Source organism: Somniosus microcephalus, unplaced genomic scaffold, assembly GCF_052327205.1.
Source record: "Somniosus microcephalus isolate GS21.2 unplaced genomic scaffold, FLI_Smic_1.0 unresolved_chr1, whole genome shotgun sequence".
NCBI classification, from domain to species: Eukaryota; Metazoa; Chordata; class Chondrichthyes; order Squaliformes; family Somniosidae; genus Somniosus; species Somniosus microcephalus.
The window spans coordinates 135,229,310-135,245,002 of NW_028225179.1; the positions used below are offsets into that span (position 1 = coordinate 135,229,310).

General features: G+C 50.2%; 1 protein-coding gene across 2 annotated transcripts in view; it reads right to left on the reverse strand.

Moving 5' to 3' along the window:
• The window catches only part of LOC147095910 (discoidin domain-containing receptor 2-like), a 239,370-nt gene that overhangs the window by 164,089 nt on the left and 59,588 nt on the right, over nt 1–15,693 (reverse strand). The window contains exon 1 of one of the 2 annotated variants that reach the window (XM_085974917.1): nt 7,728–7,828. The exons of the other annotated variant lie outside the window; for it this stretch is intronic. The gene's annotated coding sequence lies outside the window, so the exon portion shown is untranslated. Of the gene's footprint in view, nt 1–7,727; nt 7,829–15,693 lie in introns of those variants that run through there. 2 annotated transcript variants of the gene reach the window in all.

Below are 15,693 nucleotides of genomic sequence, written 5' to 3' on the forward strand. Positions count from 1 at the left end.
ACGATCGAGCAGTAGCGACGACCGTTTTTAAAACTAACGAGTCGTTCTCGAGGAGTCTCTGTCTAATATAATTAGATCGGAGGCCAGATATGAAAGAATCACGGATGGCTTCTTCCTGATACACTATGGCAGAGACAGCCTTGTAGTTGCAATCCTTAGCCAAAGCCTTAAGGTCCTGCAGGAAATCGTCCCGGGATCCTCGGGTAATTGCCTGCGAGTAGACAAAAGATACCTGGCATATACTTCATTAACCGACTTAAGGTACTGGGCCTTAAGAGCTGCGAGGGCCTCTTCATATGTAGTAATATCTTCAATTATAGAGTAAGTTTGATGACTTACCAAGTTGGTTAGAAGACCCAACTTGTTAACCGTCGGATCGATCGATGCGATGAAGTGTTCAAAACATTGAAGCCAATGCGTAAATTTCTTCCGATGCATCTGCCGAATGGGGATCGATATCCAGACGCTCTGGTTTCAAAAATCGATCCATCTTCCAAAAGTTGTTACTTAATAAAATTGATGTGCCAAATAACTGCCTGAATCCAAAAGGTTAAAGCTTAAAACTAAAGGCTTTTATTAAGTAAGAACATGGCATCGCGTTAACACAAGGCTGCTTCATGTCTGACTGTGAATGGGGAGAGGTGGGTGAGAGGGTTAATCCCCTCCGCTGGGAACAGGCTGCCTGGTGTCTGACTGTGAATGGGGAGGCGTGGGTGAGAGGGTTAATCCCCTCCGCTGGGAACAGGATGCCTGGTGTCTGACTGTGAATGGGGAGAGGTGGGTGAGAGGATTAATCTCCTCTGCTGGGAACAGGCTGCTCCATGTCTGACTGTGAATGGGGACAGGTGGGTGAGAGGGTTAATCCCCCTCCGCTGGGAACAGGCTGCCTGGTGCCTGACTGTGAATGGGGAGCAGTGGGTGAGAGGGTTAATCCCCTCCGCTGGGAACAGGCTGCCTGGTGTCTGACTGTGAATGGGCAGAGATGGCTGAGAGGGTTAATCCCCTCCACTGGGAACAGGCTGCCTGGTGTCTGACTGTGACTGGGGAGAGGTGTGTGAGAGGGTTAATCCCCTCCGCTGGGAACAGGCTGCCCGGTGTCTGACTGTGAATGGGGAGAGGTGGGTGGGAGGGTTAATCCCCTCCACTGGGAACAGGCTGCCCGGTGTCTGACTGTGAATGGGGAGAGCTGGGTGAGAGGGTTAATCCCCTACGCTGTATACAGGCTGCTCCGGTGTCTGACTGTGAATGGGGAGAGGTGGGTGAGAGGATTAATCCCCTACGCTGTGTACAGGCTGCTCCGGTGTCTGACTGTGAATGGGAAGAGGTGTGTGAGAGGGTTAATCCCCTCCGCTGGGAACAGGCTGTGCTGCTTGTGCCATGGTAAATAGGATGTGGCGGGGGAAGAGTGTTAAGGAGAACACAATGCATCTGCTGATTCCCTAACTAGTTGTCGGCAGATTGTCAAACTTGAGGTTAGCCTGAACCAACTCGCCTTTAGAGGGCAGAAAAAAACAAGTTCCATGACAGCTGAGCCGGCATGTTCGAGGGATACAAGTCCAAACGAGATTTACAATTCCAGCAAGAGCAGGGATTTGGGGAAAGTATATAAAAAAGGGCAAGCGTGACGTTTTTTCAGCTGAGAACTGGAGAGCAGAGGTCTTCCATTCTCCTGGAAAACTCCGGGATAGATTTGACAAAAATGAAAGGGTGATTAGTGCTGGATCATGGTACTGTAACATGATGGTCCTGGTAAGAACGAAAGAAAGTCTAGCCTTTCTACAGCATCTTTCACAACCTCAGGACGCCCCATAGCGCTTTACAGCTAATGAAGTACTTTTGAAGTGTAGTCACTGTTGTAATGTAGGAAACGTGGCAGCCAATGTGCGCACAGCAAGCTCCCACAAACAGCACTTTGAAAGAGCTGGCACAGACTCAATGGGCCGAATGGCCTGCTTCTGTGCTGTACTATTCTGTGATAACAACCAGATAATCTGTTTTTCGTGATGTTGGTTGAGGGATCAATATTAAAGAAGGACAGATAGACTTGCATTTCTATAGCGCCTTTCACGACCACCGGACGTCTCAAAGCGCTTTACAGCCAATGAAGTGCTTTTTGGAGTGCAGTCACTGTTGTAACTGTTGACCTCTGCTTCATTGGCTCGGCACCCGTTTTACTTTATGATGAAGAAAGAAATAAAGGAAGAGAAGGAAGAAAGAAAGGAAGGAAGGAAGGATGAAAGAAAGAAACAAAGAAAGGAAGGAAGGAAGAACGACAGAAAGAAAGGGGATGTCTGAAAACACTTTACAGCCATTGGTGTAATGTAGGAAACACGGCTGCCAATTTGCGCACAGCAAGCTCCCACAAACAGCGATGTGATAATGACCAGATAATCTGTTTCAGTGATGTTGGTTGAGGGTTAGATCTTCTCCCCAGGACACCGGGGATAACTCTCCTGCTCTTCTTCAAAATAGTGCCGTGGGATCTTTTACGTCCACCTGAGAGAGCAGACGGGGCCTCGGTTTAACGTCTCATCTGAAAGACGGCACCTCCGACAGTGCAGAGCTCCCTCAGTGTCACGCTGGAGTGCCGGCCTAGATTGCCTGCTCAAGTTTCTGGAGTGGGACTTGAACCACATGAGCTTCTGACGCAGGAGGCGAGAGTGCTGCCAACACTCAGCAGTGCACCCCAGAGGTCCAGAGTTCAAAACCCAGCATACAAATTAATCCAGTGATATTTGTGGCCGGCACCAGCAGGAAAATGACCATGAATCATCCCGGACTGCAAAGATAATCCCTGGATTCTCTTCACTACCAACCGTTTTCTTAAACTCCCCTCCCCTGCCTGCCCGCCACCCTCCACCCTCACCTCCAACAGCAAGTGCGAACATAAGAACATAAGAAATAGGAGCAGGAGTCGGTCATTTGGTCCTTTGAGCCTGCTCCGCCATTCAATCAGATCATAGCTGATCTTCTACCTCATCTCCACTTTCCTGCACTATCCCCATATCCCTTGATTCCCTTAATATTCAGAAACCTATCGACCTCAGCCTTGAATATACTCAATGACTGAGCCTCCACAGCCCTCTGGGGTAGAGAATTCCAAAGATTCACCACCCTCTGAGTGAAGAAATTTCTCCTCATCTCAGTCCTAAATGGCCGACCCCTTATTCTGAGACTGTGACCCCTGGTTCTAGACTCCCCAGCCAGGGGAAACATCCTCCCTGCATCTTCCCTGTCAAGCCCTGTAAGAATTTTCTGTGTTTCAATGAGATCATCTCTCATTCTTCTAAACTCTGGAGAATATAGGCCTTGTCTACTCAATCTCTCCTCAAAGGACAATCCCCGCATCCCAGGAACCAGTCTGGTGAACCTTCGTTGCACTCCCTCTATGGCAAGTATATCCTTCCTTAGGTAAGGAGACCAAAATTGTAGACAATACTCCAGGTGTGGTCTCACCAGGGCCCTATATAATTGCGAGGAGCTCATGGACTTCCCTGGTCGCTAAGATTGAGGCCGCTGTCCAGCTACATCTGCCGCTTGCCTCCCTTCCCCTTACCCACCAAGCCAAGCGTCTCCCAGGGCTCCCCCATTGCCCTACCACCCCCCGCCCCTCCATTCTCTCCTTTTACAACTCGTGCCCTCTCTGAGCTCATCCTGTCTGCCAGCCTCGCATATAAATTTCCCCATAACGCAAGAGGCATTGGGTCCGCTTTTCCTCAAGCCCTGTGACCCAGGAGAGGCCTGGGAAACCAGGCCTCGTGTCGACCGCCATTCCGCCACCCTTGACAAACGTTGGGGCGTCGGCAACGCGCGCCCGACACATTTGAATAAGTGGTGGCGGGAGAGAAAATCCCACCTGCACGAGTTCCGAGCTCGCAGCTCTTAAAGCAAACTCAACAACAACAACACCTGTTTGTATTTATATAGCGCATTTATTATAATAAAACATCCCAAGGCACTTCACAAGGAAAAACTTGCATTTCTATAGCGCCTTTCACAACCTCCGGACATCTCAAAGCGCTTTACAGCCAATAAAGTACTTTTGGAGTGTAGTCACTGTTGTAATGTGGGAAATGCGGCAGCCAATTTGCGCACAGCAAGCTCCCACAGCAATGTGATAATGGCCAGATAATCTGTTTTTTAGTGATGTTGGTTGAGGGATAAATATTGGCCAGGATACCGGGAATAACTCCTCTGCTCTCCTTCGAAATAGTGCCGTGGGATCTTTTACATCCACCTGGGAGAGCAGATGGGGCCTCGGTTTAACGTCTCAGCTGAAAGGCAGCACCTCTGAGTGCAGCACTCCCTCAGTACTGCATTGGAGTGTCAGCCTAGCTTTATGTGTTCATGTGCCTGGAGTAGGACTTGACCCCACAACCTTCTGACTCAGAGGCAAGCGCGCTACCCACTGAGCCACAGCTGACGCAGAAGTGGTTATACAAACAAAATTTGACACCGAGCCATGTAAGGAAATAGTAGGACAGCACGGTGGCATAGTGGTTAGCACTGTTGCCTCACAGCGCCAGGGACCCGGGTTCGAATCCGGCCTCGGGTGACTGTCTGTGTGGAGTTTGCACATTCTCCCCGTGTTTGCGTGGGTTTCCTCCGGGTGCTCCGGTTTCCTCCCACAGTCCAAAGATGTGCGGGTTAGGTTGATTGGCTATGATAAAAAAAATTGACCCTTAGTGTTAGGGGGATTAAATACGTGGGGTTACGGGGGATAGGGTGGGATATGTGTTGGTGTAGGGATTACTGGGATCGGGTGGGATATGTGTTGGTGTAGGGGTTACGGGGATCGGGTGGGATATGTGTCGGTGCAGGCTCGATGGGCCGAAATGGCCTCTATCTTTTCTGTGATTCTGTGATTCTGTGAGGTGACCAAAAACCTAGCCAAAGAGGTAGGTTTTAAGGAGCGTCTTAAAGGAGGAGAGCGAGGTGGAGAGGTTTAGGGAGGGAATTCCTCGGCAGCTTTGCGGAAATCCGCGGCGACTTTCCAAACCGCTCGAGGCAAAGAGATCTTGCTCCCGTCAGCACTCCTCGCGTTTTCTGCGTGTTTCTTTAAACTTTGCTCAAAATGGTTTCAATCAAATCATCTGAGGCCGAGGGGTTTGTTTACCTTCCTGTGATGTTCCGAGACTGAGTCTCCCAGGGAGCTCGGTCTTGCCAAGTCGTCCCTTTGATCCCTTTGATCCCCCTGTTCTTGCAGAGGTGCTGAGTCTCACCGCTCCCTTCACGAATCTCACTCCTCCTGGGCCGCCTCTGCAGCCACACGGGAAACACCTTGGCTCTTTACTGACTTAATTCAGCCGCGGCACCCTCGCCTCGGAGTCAGAAGGTTGTGGGTTCCAGCCCCACTCCGGAGACTTGAGCATGAAAATCTAGGCTGACGCTCCCAGTGCCAGTGCTGAGGGAGCGCCGCACTGTCGGAGGGGCCGTCTTTTGGATCAAATATTGAACCGAGGCCCCGTCTGCCCTCTTGGGCGGATGTAAACGATCCCGTGGCAGTATTTAGAAGAAGAGCAGGGGAGTTATCCCTGGTGCCCTGGCCAATATTTATCCCTCAACCAACATCCCTTAAAACAGATTATCTGGTCATTTTCACATTGCTGCTTCTGGGAGCTTGCTGTGTGCAAATTGGCTGCAGTGTTTCCTACATTATAACAGCGACTACACTTCAAAAAGTACTTAATTGGCTGTAAAGCGCTTTGGGACATCTTGAGGTGGTGAAAGGCGCGGCAAGACTTTCTTTCAGATTGAGCAAATCCTTTGGTCTCGTATCCTGGGGCTTTTGATTTTCCGCATAGAGAATTGCTATGTTAAAGGGGATGCGATCCGTCCAGTTTTTCTCTTCATGCGATCCGTCTGTAATTTTTATCGATGTGTTGGGGTGGAAATCCATCTTGACCGGCGGTGTTAAACGGGCGGTACCACATCGGGCAATGCGCCCAGCCCAAGTGAAGCCAACGGACCTGATTATGGGGCCGGGCGTATAACGGGAGGCCGATGGGATAAGTCCGTTACGCCATTGCCCGAGACCAATTTCTACACCAATGAATTTTAAATCTCTATTCCCCCCCACACCTCCGCCCCTCCCACACCGCCCCCCCCCCCAACTTGTGCAGATATTACGGTCTCGATTAACTTACGCCATTATCAAAGCAATTGAAACGCGATCTTTACCCTCCGCCACCCCCTCCCCACCACCAACCCCCTTCTCCCACACCGTCCCAACTGAGACCAGGTAAATCAGACTGGGGATCAGTGTGCTAGACTAGGCCGTGTAGTTACCAAATAAGTGATACGAAGAGCCCGTGCAGACTTTTGGCTCCCTGATAACATAAAAAAGAAAGTCTTGCATTTATATAGCGCCTTTCACGACCACCGGACATCTCAAAGCACTTTACAGCCAATGAAGTACTTTTGAAGTGGAGTCACTGTTGTAATGTAGGGAAACGCGCACAGCAAGCTCTCACAAGCAGCAATGAGGTAATGACCAGATAATCTGTTTTTAGTGATGTTGATTGAGGAATAAACATTGGCCCAGGACACCGGGGATAACTCCCACGCAACCCCCCCCCCCCAACCCCCTGCTCTTCTTCGAAATAGTGGCCGCGGGATCTTTTACGTCCCGCTTGAGAGGGCAGGCGGGGTTTCGGGTTTATTGTCTCATCGGAAAGACGGCGCCTCCGACAGGGCAGTGTCTGGGGCAGGACTTGAACCCACAACCTTTTTGACATAATGGCGCCATCGGTTATGCAAACGCGGGCAGAAAAGCTGAGCGGGAAGGAAAAATAAAGAAAAGTGCCTCTTTATGCGTCCAGTTAATAAGTGCGCAGCTTTTCATCGTAACAATCACGAATCATGAATAAAGCCTGGGGACAATGATTTTAACCCCATGACATATTTCTCCCCTTCCCCCGCCCCACCCTGCGCCGCCCCCCCCCGCCCCCCACCCCCCACCCCCCCCACCCGCCCCCCCCCACCAGTGAGGATGAACAGGAAAGGTGTTGAGGTGAAGGCGACTTTATGGAAATTAATTCCTGGGATCTTGCTTTAATTTCTTCAACAACAACAACTTGTATTTATATAGCGCCTTTAACAGTAAAACGTCCCAAGGCGCCGCACAGGAGTATTATAAAAGAAAAACTTGCATTTATATAACGCCTTTCACAACCTCCGGACATCTCAAAGCGCTTTACAGCCAATGAAGTACTTTTGAAGTGCAGTCACTGTTGTAATGTGGGAAATACGGCAGCTAATTTGTGCACAGCAAGGTCCCACAAACAGCAATGTGATGACCAGATAATCTGTTTTTGTTATGTTGGTTGAGGTATAAGTATTTGCCAGGACACCAGGGATAACTCCCCTGCTCTTCTTCGAAATAGTGCCGCGGGATCTTTTACATCCACCTGAGAGGGCAGACGGGGCCTCGGTTTAACGTCTCATCCGAAAGACAGCATCTCCGACAGTGCAGCACTCGCTCAGTACTGCACTGGAGTGTCAGCCTAGCTTTAAGTTCCTGGAGTGGGACTTGAACCCACAACCTTCTGATTCAGAGGCAAGTGTGCTACCAACTGAGCCATGGCTGACACTGCAAGACAAAAAAATTCATCGGCGGGAGAGGGAGGGAGGGCTGGGGGAGTAGGTGCGGGTTGGTGCTTTGAGATGTTTCTCACAGGGAGAAAAGCACAGCCAGAAAAGTGTAGGCAAAGTTAGGTGTTTGTTACCTTGAGCCAAATCCAAAAGGCAGTCGCACTCCCTCCTGAGCTCAGCTCCGAATATTCCCGTGCAAAGATGAATCCCAAATCCCTCGGTGGTGGGGGGGGGGGGTGGGTGGGTGGGAGTTCGATCTCCACCTCGGTCTTCAGCCTCCCCCTTTTGGACCCTGCTTTTCCCCTTTACGCGTTGCTCAATGCACAGAGCGGTGAGGATAAGGAACTTGAATGAGCCCAGCTCTGTACAATCCAGGAGTGAGTAAACCCCCCCCCACAATCTCTTATCTCAGGCACCAAACTGCTCGCTCATTAACATAATGTATGCTGGCCTGGTTCGGAGTGGGGAGGGGGTGGCGAGCGGACCAATTGGTGAGACCCGCCGGGTTCCACAGGCTCCTCCCAGCGGCGGTGGTGGATTCTGTCTACTTCAGAGGCAGTTTGAAGAAATGTTGTTTTAACCCCTTGGCAACGAGGGAAGCAGGGAGGGAGGGGGAGTGGGGCGGTGGGTGGGGTGGGGGGGGCGGTGGTAAGGGCAGCAAAGCAACCCCCATCCCTGCTAGCTGACCATTCAAACAGTGGCTTGCTCGACAATTGCACAAACGCTTTTTAAAAGGACTTCACTCAGAGCTCCAGATACTGAGCTGTTTGCGGACCAGCCCACTAAAAGCCAGTCTTCCCTCCCCCGCTCCGCCTCCCCGCACCGTTGCTGGAGAAAGTGGAACATAGGTGCAGCTCTTAAAGGGGCAGGCTCACCCGGCAACCCACTTGGCTCGACCCTACCTGGCTTCGTACACTAGGAATTGTTTTTTTAAAGGGTACAGAGGGGGATGGGGGAAAGAAGGGGAGAAAGTGAAATGGGACTCAGTGGAAGAGAGTGTTTGAAGACCAAGACCTCAAACCCGGCACTAAGCTCATGGTCTACAGAGCAGCAGTGATACCCGCCCTGCTGTATGCCTCAGAGACATGGACCATGTACAGCAGGCACCTCAAAGCACTGGAGAGGTACCACCAACGTTGCCTCCGCAAGATCCTGCAAATCCATTGGCAGGATAGGCGCACCAACGTCAGTGTTCTCGCTCAGGCCAACATCCCCAGCATCGAAACTTTGACCACGCTCAATCAGCTCCGATGGACGGGTCACGTTATCCGCATGCCCGATACGAGACTCCCAAAACAAGCGCTCTACTCGGAGCTCCGGCACGGCAAGAGAGCCCCAGGTGGGCAGAGGAAACGCTTCAAGGACACCCTCAAAGCCTCCTTGAAAAAGTGTAACATCCCCATCGACACCTGGGAATCCCTGGCCCAAGACCGCACAAAGTGGAGGAGAAGCATCCGGGAAGGCGCCGAACACCTCAAGTCTCTTCGCCGGGAGCAAGCGGAAGCCAAGCGCCGGCAGCGGAAGGAGCGCACGTCAACCCAAGCACCCCACCCACCCGCCCCTTCAACCACCATCTACCCCACCTGTGACAGAGACTGTAGGTCCCGCATTGGACTCATCAGTCAACTTGAGAACTCATTTTATATGTGGAAGCAAGTCATCCTCGGCTCCGAGGGACTGCTTAAGAAGAAGAAGAATGCTGAGGGGAGCGCTGCACTGTCGGGGTTGTGGGGGGGGGAGCTGTCTTTTGGATGAGATGTTAAACTGAGGCCCCGTCTGCCCTCTCAGGTGGACGTAAAAGATCCCACAGCCCCTATTACAAAGAAGAGCTGGGGAGTTCTCCCTAGTGTGCTAGCCAATATTTATTCCTTATTACTCGTAGCAGGTTGAAAACCTATTGCAATGAGGCCAGGACAGAAAAAGTTTTGAATTTTCCACATTACGCATTCACCAGTTTTGGGTTTGAAAGCAGCGTCAAAGAAATAGAGGTGCTGGGGACCGCACTAGATAAAGGCCGGCAACGAGGCGCCATTAAAAACCACTGGTATCAGGTCTCATTCATGCCTCAACCATGCACAGTGAAGTGAGTGTTGGCAGAACTCAGAATGATAGGAACATACAGCGCAGAAGAAGGCCATTCGACCCACCGTGCCTGTGCTAGCTCTCGACCCACCGTGCCTGTGCTAGCTCTCTGAGAGAGCAGTCGCGCTTGGACCCCGCTTTTTGTCCGTAACCCTGCGAGTTCCTCATCTTCAACAACCTGTCCAACTTCCTTTTAAAATTATGGATGGAATCAGCTGCCACCACCTTTTCAGGTCGAGCATTCACAATCCCGACAACTCTCTGAGTGAATAAAATGTCTTCTCATCCCCCCTCTCGATCTTTTGCCAATGCATCTGGCTATTGACCCCACTCGCCAGAAAGAGTAGTTTTTCTCTATCTACTCTCTATCAAAACCCCTCATCATCTTGAACTATTTGGTCACCTCTTAACCTTCTCTGTTCCAAGTTTTCCAACGCCTCCTCAGAACTGAAGCAGGAGATGGTAAGGGCTGCCAGCCTCTGAGAGTAAAGTATCATGCAGAGAGGATGTTTCCCCTCATGGGGAAATCTAGAACTCGGGCATAGTCTCAGAATAAAGGGTCCTTTTAGAACTGAGATGAGGAGGAATTTCTTCTCTCAGAGGGTCGTAAATCTGTGGAATTCTCTGCCCCAGAGAGCTGTGGAGGCTGGGTCATTAAATACATTTAAGGTGGATAGACAGATTTTTGCAAGATAAGGGAGTGAAGGGTTATGGGGAGCGGGCAGGGAAGTGGCTTTGAGCCCAAGATCAGCCATGATCTTATTGAATGGCGGAGCAGGCTCGAGGGGCCAAGTGGCCTATTCCTGCTCCTGTTTCTTATGTTCTTATGTTCTTATCAAGGACTCCCGTCTAACCTTTCAGTGAACGCAGTTGACTTCATCGCCATTCTTGTGTTAGATTCCACCGCGGGCAGCAGAGAAGGATTCCGCGGCAGCTACTGCCCACCGTCGAGGCGTCACATACCACACGAACCTGCCACTTGGCCACACTCGTGAGGCACCGAGGGTGAGAGGATTTACTCTCTGCTGTATGCCGCTGTGAGCCTGGCTACTGAGTACAGTGAGGACACTTAGTGCCACCCTGGCTGCCGCCTGCAAGAGAAGACGACATTCCCAAGCACGTGGCGGCGGCGCGGAGAACATATCGCGTGCGGAGCGAGGCACGACCCAGGCGTGCAGAGTGTTCGACTTCATTCCAATGCAGGAGTGATGGGGCAACACTGGAGAAGCGTGGGGATGCCAAACAGGCAGACTGGCATTTGCCGACTATTAGCTCACTCGCCCGATATTCAATCTATTGAAGTCGGTGCTTCCCTGTCAGAGTACTGTCAAAATTTGTCTCATTTTCTTGCCAGCAGGAAAAGTAGAGCAATGGAGCCTCAACTGCCAGGAAGTCAAGAAGAAATTCAACTGCCTAGGTCCCCCTGGCTGGAATTCCCTCCCTAAACCTCTCCGCCTTTCCACCTCTCTCTCCTCCTTTAAGACACTTCTTAAAAGCCACCTCTTTCTGGTCACCCCTCCTAAGCTCTGCTTCATTGGCTCGGCACCCGCTTTACTTTATGAAGAAAGAAAAGAAGAAAAGAAAGAAAGAGAGGAAAGAAAGAAGGAAAGAAAGAGGAAGGAAGGAAAGAAAGGAAGGAAGGAAAGAAAGAAGGAAAGAAAGAAAGAGGAAGGAAAGAAAGAAAGAGGAAGGAAAGAAAGAAAGAGGAAGGAAAGAAAGAAAGAGGAAGGAAAGAAAGAAAGAAGGAAAGAAAGAAAGAAGGAAAGAAAGAAAGAAGGAAAGAAAGAAAGAAGGAAGGAGAGGAAAGAAAGAAAGAGGAAGGAAAGAAAGAAAGAGGAAGGAAAGAAAGAAGGAAGGAAAGAAAGAAAGAAGGAAAGAAAGAAAGAAGGAAGGAAAGGAAAGAAAGAAAGAGGAAGGAAAGAAAGAAAGAGGAAGGAAAGAAAGAAAGAGGAAGGAAAGAAAGAAAGAGGAAGGAAAGGAAAGAAAGAAGGAAAGAAAGAAAGAAGGAAGGAAAGGAAAGAAAGAAGGAAAGAAAGAAAGAGGAAGGAAGAAAAGAAAGGAAGGAAGGAAGGAAGAACAACAGAAAGAAAGGGGATGCCTCAAAACGCTTTTTGAAGTGTGGTCACTGTTGTAATGTAGGAAACACAGCAGCCAATTTGCGCACAGCAAGCTCCCACAAACAGCAATGTGAAAATGACCAGATAATCTGTTTTATTTAGTGATGTTGTTTGAGGGATAGATATCAGCCAGGACACCGGGGAGAATCTTTGAAGAGTTGTCACTGTAGGTGACATCGGGATGTTTGTCCATGTTGAAAGCTCTATAGAAATGCTGTCGTCCCGCAGCACCTGCATTTGTCACCGATCCGAGATTTCAGACCCGAGTCCTGACCGCCTGCGCCGGGTTTCCCCTGAGTCTCTTCTGCCGAAGTCTCGGCCACTCCCCTCCCCCTTCCCGCCCGAGGGGGACATTCACCTCCACGCAGTTTACTTTTTTTGTAGGGTGGGACCGACCGGCGTTTGAACAAAGCAAATGTTTGCAGAAATAACAACAGAAAATGCTGGAAAAACTCAGCAAGTCAGGCAACATCCGTGGAGAGAAATTTGAGTTGACGTTTCGGGTTTGACCCTTCTTCAAAACTGGAGAGAAAAGGAACTAGATCGAAGGCAGGGCTGCGATCGGACAAAAGAATTAAAGAACCAAAAGAAGTAAAAGAGATTAGAAGCTAGACGGGATGGTAATAGGCTGTGATTAGGTGTAAAGTGTACTGGCAGGGCAAAAGATAGCTGCCAGGTGTGAGAGAGAAACAAAAGGAAAGGGGGGGGGGAAAGGAAAGGAGTGGAAAAATATGTGAAAATGAAATAGGGGACGAGGTTATGATCTGAAATTGTTGAACTCGATATTGAGACCGGAAGGCTGCAGACTGCCTAATCGGAAGATGAGGTGCTGTTCCTCGAGTTTACGTTGAGCTTCCGTGGAACAGTACAAGAGGCCAAGGACGGTGAGGTCCGAGTGGGAATGGAGCGGTGAATTGAAATGACAGGCGACCGGAAGCTCGGGGTCACCCTTACGGACTGAACGGAGGTGTTCCGCAAAGCGGTCACCCAATCTGCGTTTGGTCTCCCCAATGTAGAGGAGACCGCATCGTGAGCAGCGAATACAGTATACTAGATTGCGAGAAGTACAAGTAAATCGCTGTTTCACCTGGAAGGGGTGTTTGGGGCCCTGGACAGTGGGGAGGGGGGAGGTATAGGGGCAGGTGTTACATCTCCTCCGCTTGCACGGGAAGGTGCCAGGCGAAGGGGAAGGGCTGTTTGGGGTGATAGAGGAGTGGACTAGGGTGTCTCGGAGAGAGCGGTCCCTGCGGAATGCTGAAAGGGGAGGGGAGGGGAAGATACGTTTGGTGGTGGGATCACTTTGGAGGTAGCGGAAATGCCGGAGGATGATCCGTTGAATGTGGAGGCTGGTGGGGTGAAAGGTGAGGACAAGGGGAACCCTATCGTGGTTCCGGGAGGGAGGGGCAGGGGTGAGGGCAGAGGTGCGGGAGATAGAACTGACACGGTCGAGGGCAGTGTCAACCACGGTAGAGGGGAATCCTCGGTTGCGGAAAAAGGAAGACATGTCTGAAGCACTGGTTTGCAGAATCTGCCCCTGGCCTCTGCTGTTTGCACACACTGTCACTGAGCTTGATGGAGAAGCTCTCCTCTGACTCAGTCTGGCTGAGGCTGAGGCTAGGTTGCCGTTCCTTTCCCATCGATTGAAGATGACCGGGAGGCAATGGGGGAGGGGTTGTGTTATTTAAACACTGATAATAAAGTGCGATTTCCCAAGCCACTCAGGGCTACTTTCACACCTAGCCAGCTGCTGCACATATTTGGTCGTTTTTTTCTAGGTTGGCACTCAGCTCATCTGTGCCTCTGAGTCAGAAGGTCGTGGGTTCAAATCCTACTCCAGAGACTCGAGCCCAAAAGTCTAGGCTGACACTCCCGGTGCAGTACTGAGGGGGTGCTGCACTGTCGGAGGTGCCCTCGCTTAGGATGAGACATTAAACCCAGGCCCCGTCTCCCATCTCAGGTGGATGTAAAAGATTCCGCTGCACTATTTCGAAGAACAGTTATCCCCGGTGTCTTGGCTAATATTTATCCCTCAATCAACATAACAAATACAGATTATCTGGTTATCATCACATTGCTGTTTGTGGGAGCTTGCTGTGTGCAAATTGGCTGCCACGTTTCCCACATTACAACAGTGACTCCACTTCAAAAGTACTTCATTGGCTGTAAAGCGCTTTGAGACGTCCAGTGGTCATGAAAGGCGCTATATAAATGCAAGGCTATCTTTCCTTCTTTTTTATTTATCCCTCAACCAACATCACTAAAAACAGATTATCTGGTGGTTATCACAGAATAGTACAGCACAGAAGGAGACCATTTGGCCCACTGAGTCTGTGCCGGCTCTTTCAAAGAGCTGTTTGTGGGAGCTTGCCGTGCGCAAATTGGCTGCCGCGTTTCCTACATTCCAAAGGTGACTACGCTTCAGAAGTACTTCATTGGCTGTAAAGCGCTTTGGGACGTCCTGAGGTCCTGAAAGGCGCTATATAAATGCAACCTCTTTCTTTTCTTTCCCCGCACGCTGATCTTCCAGTCTCAGAATATGTTGAGGTGCAAAAGGAGTCCACAGGGAGGGGGGCCAATCATTACAGGGACAGTCTGCTAAATACACGTATCACCCATTAGTTCCAGAGTGGGACTCACTGGCCAGGAACATTAGGAGCAGCAGTAGGCCATTCAGCCCCTCGAGCCTGTTCTGCCATTCAATGAGATCATGGCTGATCTGTATCTTCTCTCCCGATCGCTTGATACCCTCACCCAACAAAAATCTATCTCGCTCCGTCTTGAAAGGTACTGGGAAAAGGCTACTTATCAGCTCTCTTGCCCACGGGAGGAGCATAAAAGAAAAAAGAAAGGAGCATTTATATAGCGCCTTTAACAACCTCAGGACATCCCAAAGCACTTTACAGCCAATGAAGTATTTTTGAAGTGCTGTAATGTAGGAAACACGGCAACCAATTTGCGCACAGCAAGCTCCCACAGGCAGCAACGTGAGAATGACCAGATAATCTGTTTTAGTGATGTTGATTGAGGGATAATTATTGGTCAGGACACCGGGGAGAACTTCCCTGCTCCACTTTGAAATAGTGGACGTGGGATCTTTTACGTCCACCTGAGAGGCCAGACTGGGCCTCGGTTTAACATCTCATCCAAAAGACGGCACCTCCGACAGTGCAGCACGCCCACAGTACTGCACTGGAGAGTCCGCCTAGATTATGAGCTCAAGTCCCTGGAGTGGGAGCTGAATCCAACTCTGACCCAGAGGTAGGAGTGAAAAGCGTGTGGGGGAAGGTAAATGGTGACAAAGCCAAGGGATTCATCAAAAAAGGGAAAAGCGCATGGATTGCAGGAGAAGAAATGGGAATGTTGCCAGATTTTGACTAATTTTGCACCAGGAAGGGATCTTGGATATTCTGAATGGTGGGGAAGGGGCTGGTAAAATCATAACAATTTCTTGAGCATCCCTGATCTTAATCGCTCCACCATTGGCGGGCCGTGCCTTCAGCTGCCTGAGCCCTAAGCTCTGGAATTCCCTCCCTAAACCTCTCCACCTCGCTACCTCTCTCTCCACCTTTAAGACGCTCCTTAAAACCTACCTCTTTGACCAAGCTTTTGGTCACCTGCCCTAATTTCTCCTTATGCGACTCGGTGTCAAGTTTTGTTTGATAATCGCTCCTGTGAAGCGCTTTGGGAGGTTTTGCCACGTTAAAGGCGCTACATAAATACAAGCTGTTGTTGATAGAGTGACTTTCCCCCTCAGCTATCCAGGTGACTGTGCTCGGTTCTTGCAGTCTGTGTGGTCTTATGCCATGTATCAGGTGGAAGGGAGAGTTTCGTAAGACCCATTGTGGATGCTACCACTATTAACCTGTTACAGCAGGAATCACTCCCTGCTGTGGTACTATAC